Below are 13793 nucleotides of genomic sequence, written 5' to 3'. Positions count from 1 at the left end.
GTCCCGGCTGGGACGCCGCACCCAGCAGAGAGGGGCTGGCCGGTACTCGTGGCAAATGGCTCCCAGCATGAAAAATGATTTAGGAGAGATGGTTTAAAAGTCAGGATGATTAATGTAGGTGTCTCCTCCGGCATGCTGGAAGGGATAAATCAAGATGGAATGGGGAAGCAGTGCATTAATTCAGAGGGTGTTGGCATGGGGCTGGCGTGGAGGAAGGCAAGTCTCAGCCTGGGCGGTCCCCAATGCCTTCATAGCAGCTAGGTGAGGCTGCTGCTGGTGAGGATGAGGAGGGTACGTGGTTACCTCCGTGCTGCTCCGCCGCCGGGACCCCCACGCACGTGCGGAGGCTCCTCTCGCCAAGGGCACCCAGCGTTGCTCAGCCGGCTCCTCTCCCGTGGCGCCCCGGCACGGGCACGTGAGGCCAAATTATCTGCGCAGGAAGGATCCGTGGGGTGCCCTGGAGCCCCCTCCAGAAGCCAGGCAATAACCTGGGAAGGCGAAGGAAGTGAAAGGTCTGTGCGTCTGGGGAAAGGAGAGAAGCAGGGGGGAAAAGAGAGGTTTTATTACTGAAATTTGCCAGAGAGTCTTTAATAATGTCATTCATCTTTCTGTCAAATACATCACATTAGGGTACTGAAAAGGAACTTTGAGAAGATGAATTAAGACTTAAATACATTAAAATGACTTAAGGCATGTTTAAATACAACACAATTTATTTTTTGTGTAGGCTTGTTTCATGCTGAAGTCTCTCTGCCATTTCAGAGGCCAGTACAAAGCCTGTGAAGCATGTGTGCGGCTGTGCATAAGCAATGCCACTTCCAATAGAAACGAGACTTAAATCAGCCTTTTTCTTTGGACCAGAGATAAGCCGGATGCAATTAGCTGGCATGGAACCGTCGCCAGCGGTGAACGCGAAACGCCCAATTCCCCTGCAAAGCTCCCGCGTCCCGGCTGCCCCTCACGAGCCAGGGGAAGCTCGGAGAGGGAAAGGTTGTGCTCCGGTGCTGGCTGCTTTTAAATTCCGCTTGGCTGGTAACCTTCACCCGAGCGGTTCCACCTGCGGCTTCCTCAAAGGGACAGGCAGGAGCAAGGGCATATTTATCCCACCGTGTGAGAAACACCGCCCTCCTTTGCTGTATTCCAGAAGAGAAACACATCTCAATTTGTCAGCTCGGAGGCCGTGGTTCCGTGTGGCACCAGGCGCCGCACGGGGGGGGCAGCGGCTCGGGTGGTGCCGGCAGCCGGGGGCAGCTCCGTGCCCCTGCCCCTACCAAGCACAGCTGACCGCGCCACGGGTGAGCCCCGGGAAAGGGAGCCCCCTCCTCCTGAAACACCGCTTCTGTTCTGGCTCAGAAGGCGTACATTTGAGAAAAGGTGCGGTGGGGGCAGAAAATAAAAAGAAAATTGCCTGGAGCTGCTTCTTGTTCTGCAACGTTAGGGCTAAAAATAGCTTTTCTGCCTGTCGGTGCTGTGCGTGGAGCGGCGCCCGCTCCCCCCCGTTGCAGGAGGCAGAGCGGTCCCTGCTTCCAGTTATTTATTTATTTGCCTGTCTTGTGGCAAGGGCTTTGGTTGACTTTAGTCTGTTTTTGCCTCTCAACCCTAAGTGCTTCATCAGGGAGAAGCCGCAGGAAAATGCTGAGAGCGATTCAGCTTCTAGGAAATGAAAAAGGGGTGGGGGTGGGGTGGGGGGTGTGATACCGAAGCACAAAACTCACTGAATGCAGGATGCGTCGCGCTGTAAAAATTGAACTTTCCCTGCCATACAGCGCTCTTTGAAAACATTCAATTATCTCCCCGCGCCTATAGAAAATGTTGGAATTGCTTCCCAAAGTCTTTAAAAGCTCTCTGTACAAAAGGCACGGGGCCGCTCCGTGGCAGAGGAAATTAAAAACCCTCAGCAGCGACCTGTTTGCCTACCTCGGGCGAGATGGGTTCATCTGGAAACACCCACGCCTGTGCCGGCGGCTTCACCCCGGTCTTCCCCAGGCCCGGGTGTGCTCCCGGTCCTGGCTCTCCATGCGCACGGGTGGTTTGCCCATGGGAAAGGTGGCGTGCCTCTAGCTGGGCAAGGAGAGGGGCCAGAGGATGCCCATCCCCGATACCTGGAGTAGAGGGTGAATAAAATCGAGCGGCGGATGCTGCCAGTTCGCCAGCGCGGGAGAGCGTGGGACTGCTCGGGGACAGAGAGCGCAGGCAGGTACACGTGTCCTCACCCGGCACGTCGGCCGTTGCAGAATCAGCGGCCACCCGAGGTCATGAAGTTAACCGTAGCCAGATTTAAAGAGGAGCTGTCTAATTTTATGATCAATAATAACATTTGTAAGCGCGCAGAGGGGACAGAGGGCTAATCAGCTCTCGTGCGAGGGTGGCGGGCTAACGGCCACGGAGGTCAGGAAGGGCTTCCCCTGCGGGACGCGGCTGCCCAGGTGACTCTGCGAGCAGTCACGGTTTCACCTCCCTCTGAAGCAGGGGACACCGGCTGCTGCCGGGGCAAGGTGGGGGCCCAGGAGGACCCGCGCACTGCTCAGATCGCGTCTGTAATTACATTCAGTGCGCGGCTTCCGTGGTTCGAAGCCGCTGTGGGCGAGCTGGAGGGTGACGACTCCGACTGCCGGGCGAGGGGGTGCGTGGAGCCCTCCCGGCGCTCTCCCAGCCCAGCCTTCCCCACGCAAGCTGCCTGGTGGAGGGCAAGGGGCGGGGGTGACGGTCTCCCTGTGCTCAATCCCCACCTGAAAAGCATCTTCCCAGCTGGATTCCCCATCCCTAAGGCTCGGCCAACGTCGCGGAGCCAAATGGAGGGCAGGGAGATTTCATTGCCGCAGAAGCACGCAGCAGCGTTCTCGGTCTGGGTGACCTTCTCGCTGTCAGAAAACGTATCCTTTCTGAGAGTCCTCTGGCTGCAAACATCCCCCACCGCCGGCTTAAATGAGACAAGAGGCTTTTGCTGTACAGATAATGTCGTCAGGGCACACTGGCTTTCTAAGATCACAATTCTCGAACTATTAAGCTGCAGGTGCGGCAACTCTGGCTTTGTCTCCTTCCCCAGAGCCAGCTGTTACCGGGCACGCTCATTATTACACCGTGCAGAAATCCCTCGGAGTTATTCCAACATATCATACATGTCAAAGCGCAGAGAGACCCCGTTGCCATGCCGCATGCATATTTATGGAGCACCATCCCGGGGCGGGAGAGAGCTGGCGCCGGGCGAGGACTCGCAAAGAGCACCCTTCTGCACCGTCAGTCTGCCCCGCTTCCTCGCCGCCGTCTTATCTTTAGACGTCGCCTCCTGCCTGAAATGCAAGCTGATGAGTTAACAGATGTGACAAATAACTGGTATATAATTGGTGTAACTTGTCAGAGGCATTCTGGCGCGCTCCCGGTTGCGTGTGCTGCAGTCATGCTGCATTTTAGACTCCCCTGATCTCCGACTCCTGTCTCCGCAAAATCTACAAGAAGGATCTGAGCCCACATACGTGCACAAACGCGCGCAGGAAGAGAGCGAGAGCTCGCACTTGTCTTTCACTCCCTCATCAGGAGGAGCTATCCTCCCGCCAGCCCGAGCGCGTGGAGGTTGGGGACGACATGATCTCGCTTACCAACGCAGCATCGTTTAAAGGCGTCCTGCTGGGTGTAGATTTGATGCCCACTGTTCCCTGGAACGCGATCCAGCGTTTGGGGGAAAGCTAGCAGCTTGGAGGCTATCTGAAAGCAAATGATGTTACGGAGGGGGAGCAGCTCTGCGGCGTGGCCCAGAGGGTGAGAAGGCGATCCCACCTTCCCCAACGCATGCTGGTGCTTCCCAGGGGCACATCAGGTCCGGAGGGAGCTCTCCCCAGGGCTCCTCTCTCCTTGCTGCCCTGCCACGGCCCCTGGCCCCAAGCAACCCCTGGCCCCAAGCAACCCCTGGCCCCAGGGAATCCCTGGCCATGCAATCGTGCTTTCGCAGGCGGCCGAGCACGTGTCTCAGCACAGGCTGCTGCTGCGGAGCCTCCCCGGGCACCTCCGTCACCACCGGCGGCCCCTGCTCACCGCAGCGGCCTCTTCCCTTCTCTCTAGTCTCAGCCTCTCTTCTCTCCGTCTTTCTTTCCTCACCAGAAACCTGTTACCGCCTGTGATATATTTTTGGTCAGCCTCGGGTAGCTTTTCCCCCTTGCCTTTATTTTATGCCCCCTGCAAGATTTCATGAGCTTCAGGATATTTTCCTTCCTTTTCCTATGACGTGTTTTATGAGGTTTTAATTACTATTGTTCATTACTATCATGCTTTAATTGTCTGCTTGGATCCCTCCAAGCCATTGAGTGAGCGATTTGTAAATAACATTATTTTTATTATTGATCGTATTTATCAAGCTTTCTTACATTCTCCACATCTCCCCTCTGCCCCTTTCCTCTTTTGCAGGACTATATGTTAAGTTTCTTCAACTCTTCCCATAAGTCAGACCTGCTGAGCCCTCTTGGCTTTGTTTCCACTCGACTTTAACGCTCTTTTTTCCTGCTTTTAGTGCGGTGCTTTGAACTATAACCGTGCTGAAGGAGTTACCTCTGGGTGTAGCTTTGCAGCGACGAAGCAGCGCTGGTTGCCCTGCCGCAGCAGCAGCTGGCTGTCGTTATGGGTGAGCCCTGGGGGACGGCACCCAGCTGCTCCCCCCGGGTACCACCCATTGCCGGGGCCCAGCCGGAGGGTGATTGACGAGAGGGGAGGGGTGGGCTGGGTGATAAGGAAATGGTCCCTGCTCCACGGCTGGGGCTCTCTGGCAGTGGGGAAGGTGGCTGCGGGGACTGGTGAGGTGTGGGTCTCCCTTGGGCGCTCGCACAGGAGCAACGCTGGAGGTACGTGAAGGGGTGCAGGGCTGGGAAGCGAGAGGGGGTGGGTGGCCGTGCACGCCTGCCTGCATGCATTCATGCCTCCTCGCAGGGGGTCAGCTCCTGCCAAGAGGTGCTGGGCTACCTGGCAGCAACCTCTGGCTCCTTCAAAAAGGTTGCAGCCTTGCTGATACAGAAACAGCGTCTGGGTTTTGCCCCGGTTCTCTGCGGGTGACCCGCTCTCAGCCTCGCCTGAGCCCGGGTACCACACTGCAGAGCGCTGCAGGCTCCTTTGCTTTGCTTTGGGGCCTCGGACTGAAAAGGCAGCCGCCGCCTGGTGTGACGGGTGGGCGGGAGTGCGTATGTGTGGGCAAAGCCGTTGCTTTACCCCGGGAGCCGCAGTCGGTAGCGCCTGGGTGGCCGAGTTAATTTCTCCTGTACATTTGCTCTCAATGAATATCTCTGCTAATGAGTTTGCTGGCAGGAGCAACTGCATGGACAGCAGTTTTGAAGTCAATGCTTGCTAGAAATGAATTTTTAGCTCATAAAGACGAGGGTTGTTGACTGGAGCCCGGTGCCAGATGTGCCAGCGGCAGGAGGTGTGGCCGGGACCGAAATCCCCGCGTGGGGTCGCCCGCAAGGTGACTGGGACACACATGGGAGAAAATGCTAAAGCTTTGCTCCCGGACAGCTGGAGAAGGGAAACGGAGGGAGAAGGGAGACAGAGGCAGAATGCACGTTATTGTTTGCTAGACACTCTTTGCCAGGCTCTGCTTTGTTCTTTTATCGGAGAACTAACCTCCGATGAGTGCCACGCTCCCTCGGCTCTCTCGATCTGCTGGGCAGCACCTTCCTTCCCCCCAAGCCCAGGTCTGGCAGCTCTAACGAGGGGGAAGCAAATCCGGCGCGAGCAAAGAAGCGTGCGTCGCACCTCTCTCTGCAAAGGGATACTTAGAGCCGGATTGAATGGGTTTTGGGAAAACGTCTTTGGGATTGGAGCTACAGATGGCTTTTTGAACAAAACGAAAATGTTCGTTTTGAGAACCCAACCTGTTTCATTAAACATGTTTGGGCTTTGTTTGTTTATGTCAGAAGCGATAGGTTTGCCGGGGTCTGAAAATTGAAAACTTTTCAGATTTCTTCTATCTTGCACTTTCAATGAAGGAGCAAAAGCGTTTCAAAGGTGGTATGGAAGAATAAGAACAATTAAAAATTTATTTCTTGGGAGAAAAAGGAATGATTAGAACTATCAGAGAAAAGTTCACGTGTCTCTTTTCAGGCAAACTTCTCTCAGCTTTAAAGGTAGGAGACCGCATCTGGTATGAATAGAATTGCACAGGGTCCTTTTGTGTCGTTTGAAGCCGGAGAGGGGAGTTCGCCTAGGGATGCAGAAAAGCTTTGCTGACACCTGACATTTGAGGCAATCTGCCCTTTTCCAAAGGCAAATGCCTTAGAAGTATTTTCATGAGCAGTAGCAGTAATCAGGCTGAAATCCCAGCTCCCCCGAAATCAATGGGCTCTTGCAGGCGGCGGTGCTCTCCTCAGCTCTGCCAGGGATGACTTAGCAGTGCCAGCTGGGGCAGGGCCGTCGGAGGAAGGGACCATGCCGATGCCCAGAGCTGCTCGTCCTCTGCTCTGTGTCACGAAGCCTCCCAAATCTGTAGGCAGAAAGTGTGAAGGGAGCAGCGAGGAGAGGGACCGGGGAGAAGATGGAACATACTGAAGGGAAATGGGTAAAATAATTAAAATAAATCTGTGCGCTGCAGAGGACTAGAAAGCAAGCGTGGGCATGAGGAGTTGGATAAAGCAAGCAAGGCCAAGTCCAGGCCTGAAAGAGCAAAGGAAAGCAGTCCTTATCAAAAATCAAGGAAAGGTGGAGCGGGAGGCAGCCTTGGAGCTGGATGCTGTTGAGGAGGTAGGGGCAGAGCCCCCGCAGGGGGAAGGATGCTGCGTGTGGGCAAAGAGCCCCAGGGAAGGGCACAACATCACCCTTCAAACAACCTGCCGCCTGGGCATCCACCCCAGGTTTCATGCTGCTTATTTTACACCCATTGAAAATAAATGCAGTTTCTGGCTGTCTTCAGTACCTAGGAAACAGTTAAAGCTGCGTGCCTGTCATGTAATTCGGCAAAAGCTTTAAGGACAGACAGTGACCTTCCAGGGCTGGGACAAGTCGGAGCGAACCTCGGGCGCTGCAGCCCACGCTGCCCGAGGGCATCTCTTCTGCCGGTGTTGCCTGCGAGCGTTCAGCCTTCTCCTGCTGGCCGTGCCGAGGGTCGGGAGCGCGGTGCCGGCTCCTGGCTGGCCTGCGGGGGACTGTCTCTGCCCGCCTAGGCTCAGCCTGGAGCGGCAGCCGCTTTCCGATGCGCCTGGCTCTGTGCACGCGTGCAGAGCCGTGGGAAGGGCGCTCCCAGCACCCTGTGGCTCGTGCACCACCCGGCCCCATGCTGGCGCGACGCCTCCTCTCCGGGCTCTGCTGTTTTGGCTTCTCTGCTAACAAAAGCATAACCAGTGCTGGCCATCCCTTGCAGCTCTACAAAAGGGACACCTTGGTCCCCCTCGGGTTTTCCCAGAGGGTCTTTCTTCTACTGGGCGAGTCCGCTGGCTTTCATCCCGTTTCCAAGGGACGACACTCTGCAGAGCGTAAGGTCGCGCTCAGCTCCCGTTCATTCGAGAGGGGTGAAGAGGAGCTGTCTGGTGGCTCTGCGCTTTGCTGTTATCCCAGCCCAGGCTGGAGCCCGGGGCGGCGCGGCTGGCACCACCCGTGCAAAGCCCGCAGCTCCCAGCGTGTCCCTGGACCCGGCACCGGGAGCACAGTGCGACAGGGGAGCGGCGGCGGGCGCTGTGCGGCGTGCCTGCAGCCTGCCTTCATCCTGCTCCCGAACGAAACCCGCCTTTAAAGCGAGACTAAACTAAAGGGCCCTTTGCAAAGCGGAAGCAGCTGGCCCAACTAATTAAATGTTAAAAATTCCAGCAAGAGGAGCGTACCAGAAAACAAACAGGCGCGACAGCCAGGATGGAAGGAGTTGGAAGGGATCCGTGCGGTTCCCTGTCTCTCCCCGTATGCGTCTGTACAGACGCTGGCACCTGTGCAGCCATGTGTTCGCGGGCTTGAGGGCGCGTGCTTCCACGGTGATCCGCGCAGGTCTGCGGCCGCGGGGCTCTGCGCCCCCACGGCACGCCGTGCCTTCCGTGGGCACGCTCACCCGTGCGTCGGGGTGCGGGCGGCCGCGGGGTGCCTCCCCGAGCCTGCTGCCGGGTGCGTGCCCGCGCGGGGCGCCCGCCGCAGGCGCCTCTGCCTTGCCCGCCTGCGCCGGGAGGCGTCTCCATCGGTCTTTATTTAATGGCTTGGGGGAAGGGGGTAAATATTTGTCGGCAGTGGTTTTGCAAATCGCCGCTTTGTGGAGAGGAAATAAGAGCCATCCATTTGCGCTAGCGCTATTAAAGATTTTCTATAAAGTGCCTACATTTCCAGTACAGCTGAATGGATTTCACTGCAGAAAACTGCTAGGACAGAGAGGCACAGAGGAGGAAAATATCATATCCAATGATTCACAAACACATAAAAATACCCTTCCCGGCTTGTCTATTCTTCCACCGCACAGCAAACACCTTGTGACTCATTCTCGAATGTATGGACGCATTTGAAAATGAAAGTTGGATTTGAACATTATTCATTAAGACCTGGGATTTGTTCACTTCTCCATTTAGCTCCCAAAAGCCAGCATGCCAAGTCAGGCCGAAACACATTTTAAGGCTGGCTTGGTCACAAGACTGCTCTAACAGCCACGGTATTTTTCTACATTAACATTTCTGTGTGCAGCTTAAAAAAAAAACAAACCAAAAACCCCCCAAAACTTAATTCCTTGCTCCTTGCATTGAATTAATCAGATATCTGAAGGTAGGCGGAGGAAAAAAAATCAACATTTCTCTTGGCAGGCACATTTAACTTGAAGGGCCGTAGCTCTTCCTGCAGACGACGAGATCACCGTGTTTAGAAGCCAAAGGAAGGGGATGGAGGGCATCCATGGAGTGACAGCCGTCTGAACGCCCTGCCGCTGGCAGAGGCAAAAATCAAGGTGTTAGTGCAGAGCCCGGAGGATGATTTACAGTCGCACACTGATGCAGCATTCCTCTTGCAACCCGTTAACTCCCACCTTGGAAGAACTGTTAATGAAAAGTTGCCTCAGCCGTTGCCGCTCCGCTCGCACTTAAAGACGCTGCAGAATGCTGCTGGACGTGGGGGTCGGAGCTAAGGCTGGGAACGGCCCCCGGGCTCCGCCGCCGTCCCTGTCGCCGAGAGATGCTGACCCACCGCTGCCGTGCACCGCGGAGCCCCGTGTCCGACGGCACGGGAGCACGAGCGCACCGGGGGGGAGGGTGGCACGGGGAATGGCTGAGAGGACACGAGTCACGCAGCAGAAGCGGCCCAAAGCAGACGCAGTTTAGTTCACAGCTTCAACATCTAGATTTCAGGCAAGCTTGTAACTGGCACGGCAGTTACGTGTGAGGCTGCGACACCCTCTCCTTCCTCTGCCAACGAGGAGGAACAGCACAGCTGTGCTTACTGCTGCTCCTAGGTATATTTAGTCCCATTTAACGATGGCGTGGGGCACTTTGATACAAACATATGGATGATGCACCCGCGTTTCGATGATTACTCGCTGCCCGGTTGTGGCACCTACCCTTCAGACGCCTAATTCTGTGTCAGGGTTTGGGAACAGCCGTCCTAGGCGTGCGGGTAAGGTTTCTATTAACAATGCTCTGCCCGTAGGAGATGCCCTGTGAGGTTAAATTTCTCCCAGGCTATCAGCAAAAGAAATACCACGGGAGTGAGGCGCCTAATCGAAAGCAAGCAAGCGGCAGCATTGCAATGCTCGGGGCGTCGAACGTTCGCTGCCAGCGGCTGAACGAGCTATAGGCCAAGGCGGCAGCTCCCCTGCATAATTTCATAGGACCAATACCTTTGTGAGAAGCACAAGCTGCTTGTGGGCAAAGAATCAAAATTCATAGAATACATTATACGCGCTAAATTATTTCCCCAGCTTTGTTGATTATCTGCAGTTAAAAAGTTGGAGAGAGCTGAGCTCCGCCACACGTAAACACCAGACGGATGCTCGTAGTCAGGAGGCGCTTGGGTTTGGCAGAGAGAAGAGGAGAAGTTCCAGCCCCGGAGCGGAGCGGAGCGGGCTGCATACGGACCCCTCTGCCCTCCGGCAGCCCCCGAGGTCAGGACGGGTGGCAGCCCCGTCACGCAGGCGAACACGAAGCTGTAGCGACCAGCTTGGCACGGTTTACCACGGCGTTACTCAGCTAGCTGCAGTCCGATGGTGACGCTCCTGTGTGCGAGAGGGATTTGCTGTTTGCTAGCTGAACGAAACGAGGCTTATGATATTATCTGTATGTTACAGAGCATTTAATGGCATAAATACGGTTCAGCAGAAGCATCGGAGCAAGCCCTCGGGTTGCTGTGCACTGCTTTTCCAGCCCTAATCCCTAGAAATAGTGCCAGTCCTGCAATGGAGGTTGCAGGAGGGGTGCAGAGACCCGCGGGAGCGAGGCGGGGACTTTGGAGACACTGAGGTTTGATTTATTCGTTTCCGATTCAGCGCTGAGGGCAAGGTCGGTCAGGCAAATATTGGGGGAAAACGGCGTTCTGTAGTTCAAACCTGCTGATATATAAACGCTGTGAAGATGGTCCTGAATATCCAGGCGATTCCCCAAGCTCCGAGTGAGACTCCTGACGTGGCTTTAGTCCCATCGGGAGCGTGTCCTGGCTTTGCAGACCGAGCCTGGGGCGCCCCGTGCGCAGAGATGCAGGGCCCCGCTCCTCCTGCGTCTGGCCGAGCTCTGACTCCCTCTGCGAAGAGGAGGAAGCACGCGGTGGGTCAGCGTATCGAAGGCCTTTGATCGAACCGGTGATGAATCGCAACTTGATGACTTCCTCTACATCAATGGAGCTGAACTGGCTTGGGGAAACTGTTTGATTTAAGAAGAATAGGCCTAATTTTGGAAGTGCTTCACACCCATCAATCTAAGTGAAATTCATTTATCTGAGGCACAGCTGATACGTCTCCCATTTACATAGTATTAAGTGCCTCACAAGCCTTGATATATTGAAGCTCACAGCAGGGGAAAAGGGGAGCGTTGCTATCCCCATTTCGCAGGCGGAGAAGAGAATTTGCAGCGTAGTCAAACGAGTCACCGGAGCCAAACCGGCGCTGTGCCCCGAGCCCAGAGACAGCATCCACCCCCCAGAGACACGCTGCAGCTCCGAGGCCCCGAGCAAGCGCAGGCGAAGCAGCTGCGTGTACGTTCGGGCGTGGTGTAGAGGGGGGAGTGGGCGGAAGGAGCTTAAGAGCATTTTCCATCTCTGGTCTAACACGGTTATATGAAGTGTTTGCAACAGTGTCTCAAAGGCAGGGTTGGAAGGCAGACTGGGAATCGCAGCGGTATCTGATGGAAGAGATATTTAGAGGGAAGAGACATATGGCATCTTAAATAAAAAGAACCTACTCAGTGGTTAATCTCCACTTGAAAAACATCCAGGACAGGCTCGTCCATCTATCGTTGTGCTCCCCGCCATGCAGCCTGCTGTCCAAAGACGCAGACGCCGCAGTTAACGCCGCGGCTCTTCCCTGCCGCCGCCTGGCTGGGCCAGCCCCTTCCAAACCGCGTGCCAGTTCGAGTCCTCCCCGAGACGCAGCCTGGCAGCGCGCTTCTTATGGGTGGGCAGAGCACCCTCTGCCCCCAAATCCCCACTGCCCCGCTCCCAGGGCGGCTCTCCAGCCCGCTGCCGAGACACGGCAGCAGGCGGAGGATGCTGGCCTCTCCGCCCCAGCCCGGCGATGCCGGCCGTGCCACGGACGGCGTTACTCTTGGGAGGGAGCCGGGCGAGTGATGATCTGGCGCTCGCTGCAAAGTGCTGCCGTCTCATCAGCTAATGTCCCCCTGTTGCTGGCTGCTCGCTCTATGCACCAGTTGATGGTCCAGCTCGAGGCTCGCGATGCTGCTGCGCATCAGCGGCAAGGTGGGGGTTTGTCTCCGTGCTCCCCCAGCCGAGGAGGAGGCTACTGGCGGAAGCCCGGCTGCAGGTCTGGTGTGAAAAGAGAAAGCGAGGTCACTCGAAGGCAGAAACTCCTGGGAGCCCTTGGGCTGGAGGGTTCAGGGAGCAGGGCTGGGGTTTTCAGGGGAGCCGAAGCTCGTTCCCCACCTCTCGCCGGGTCCCCTCAGCAGCAGCCTCAATTTGTCAGCCTCCTTCACGGCTCTGTCCTCAGCTGCCTGAAAACTGAAGCGGGCAGGAAAAGCAAGTGCCTCCTTCCCGCAACCCTCTGTGGGCACTTAGCACAGTGATAAAATACTCGGGCGATCGCACGATGTTTATTTAATGCCAAAACTATCCCAGCCACTTTATAAACAAGCATGAGTAATGGGGCAGTGGCGGGGGGGGGGGGGGGAAGGGGCAGAAGTTTCTCTCTCTTCCTCTCAGATCTTCTGAGTAGGCACTTCTGCCGTGATTTATCCTTGTTGCAACCTTATCGGCTGACCGGGGATGTAAATCAAGCTACCCAACATTTTACCCGGAATTCCAGTTATTTATACATAGATTGAAAGGGTATAATTACGGCTGCTAAATACGGCCCGGCAGAGAGGAGAGGCACAGGTGTCCGTCTTCTCGGAGGTTAGGGATGGAAAAGTCCACGCTGGCTCCCTGCCCGTTCTCTGCGGATTAGAGGCTCGCTTGTGCTTTTGCTGCTCCGCTGACGTGGAGGACGGGGGAGCAGAAGCCCTGGGCTGACATGCGGAGCAGGGATATATTTAGACTTTGGCAACTAGTCCGTCAGCCTTTTGGAAAGGACCTGACAGTGGCTCCTTCTCTTTTTTTCCATCTCGAATGTCCAACCTGTTCTGGGAAGGGGTCTGGAGAGGAGAAATCGATGAATCCTACGTGTGATTCTTTTCATCTCTCCTCCGGGAGCCGGTGTTTCTCGCGAGGGGACGTCGTGCCATGCGCTCGCTGTTGCTGGGTGTTCATTAGCAGGCAGGGGTTTTGTGGGCAGCATCCGTACGCACCACGTCCCCCCTCGCCACCGTTACCGGTGCCCAGACCGAGCAGCTGAGCGGGGTCACTGGGGGCCGGGGGTCTGTACCACGCAGTGCCGAACAGCGGGCGCTGGTAGCAGTTCATGGCTTCAGAGGGTGTGCTGAAAGGCTGCTCCTGCGATGGCTGTTTATTTGCAGAGCCTGCTGGCCCTTGAGCTCTCTGTGCAGAGCCCACGTGGGGACGGGTAGAGGGGCTTGGGGAAGCTGCCGCTGCCCACAGGCACCCCCTGCCCCCCTGCGGTCTGCCGTGGAGAGCCCCTGAGGGCTCTGCCCGGGCCACCGCGGGGTCCTTGGCACGGTGTCACAGGCGACGGTGCTGCTGGTGTTGCTCTTCCCCAGCTGGGTCTCCCGGTGGGAGCCCAGGGAGGCGGCTGCCCCTCTGGGCGCAGGCAGGATCTGTCCCAGCTCACCTCGCCCGAACGTAGCATCCCATCTCGATTTCCCTGTGGATTTCTTTTGTGGTTGGAAGAGGGGAGCAGACACGGGCACGAGTGTGCTTTACCTCCCAGAGCAGGACCTGAGGTATCGGGGAAGCAGCAGCAGCCGTGGCTGGTCCATCAGAGCGCTCTTGAAAATCCGCATGACATCACCTTCATTAGCTGATTTGCTCCGGCTGTTGGGGAAAAGCTCCTGACAAGTGATTTAGCGTCCTGGTGAAAGCGCGACGCGGTGGGAGACGTCCCTGGCCGCTGGTGCCTGGCTGCCAAGCAAACTTTCCCTGCTCCTCTTCTGGGTGCTAAATTAGTCTCTCTCCACAGAACAGCAATCTGTTGTTAATTAAAGGATACCCAAGGAGGTGACAACACCAGCCTGGGTGAAAAGTAAAACGTGCGAACGCTGTTCCCTTGTCATTTGTTTCATCCTGTCGGCTCATCCCCACCTTCCTCC

General features: G+C 56.3%; 1 protein-coding gene across 10 annotated transcripts in view; it reads left to right on the top strand.

Moving 5' to 3' along the window:
- Positions 1–13793, top strand: part of LOC142067471 (uncharacterized) — a 161423-nt gene that overhangs the window by 99043 nt on the left and 48587 nt on the right. Inside the window, exon 1 of one of the 10 annotated variants that reach the window (XR_012664063.1) lies at positions 4732–4829. The exons of 7 other annotated variants lie outside the window; for them this stretch is intronic. The gene's annotated coding sequence lies outside the window, so the exon portion shown is untranslated. Of the gene's footprint in view, positions 1–4731; positions 4830–13793 lie in introns of those variants that run through there. 2 more of the 10 variants (XR_012664062.1, XR_012664061.1) reach the window with 2 other exon arrangements.

The sequence above is a fragment of the Phalacrocorax aristotelis genome, chromosome 22 (assembly GCF_949628215.1).
Source record: "Phalacrocorax aristotelis chromosome 22, bGulAri2.1, whole genome shotgun sequence".
NCBI lineage: Eukaryota > Metazoa > Chordata > Aves > Suliformes > Phalacrocoracidae > Phalacrocorax > Phalacrocorax aristotelis.
Note: the sequence above shows the minus strand (reverse complement) of the source record. Positions and strands in the feature narration are given on the sequence as shown.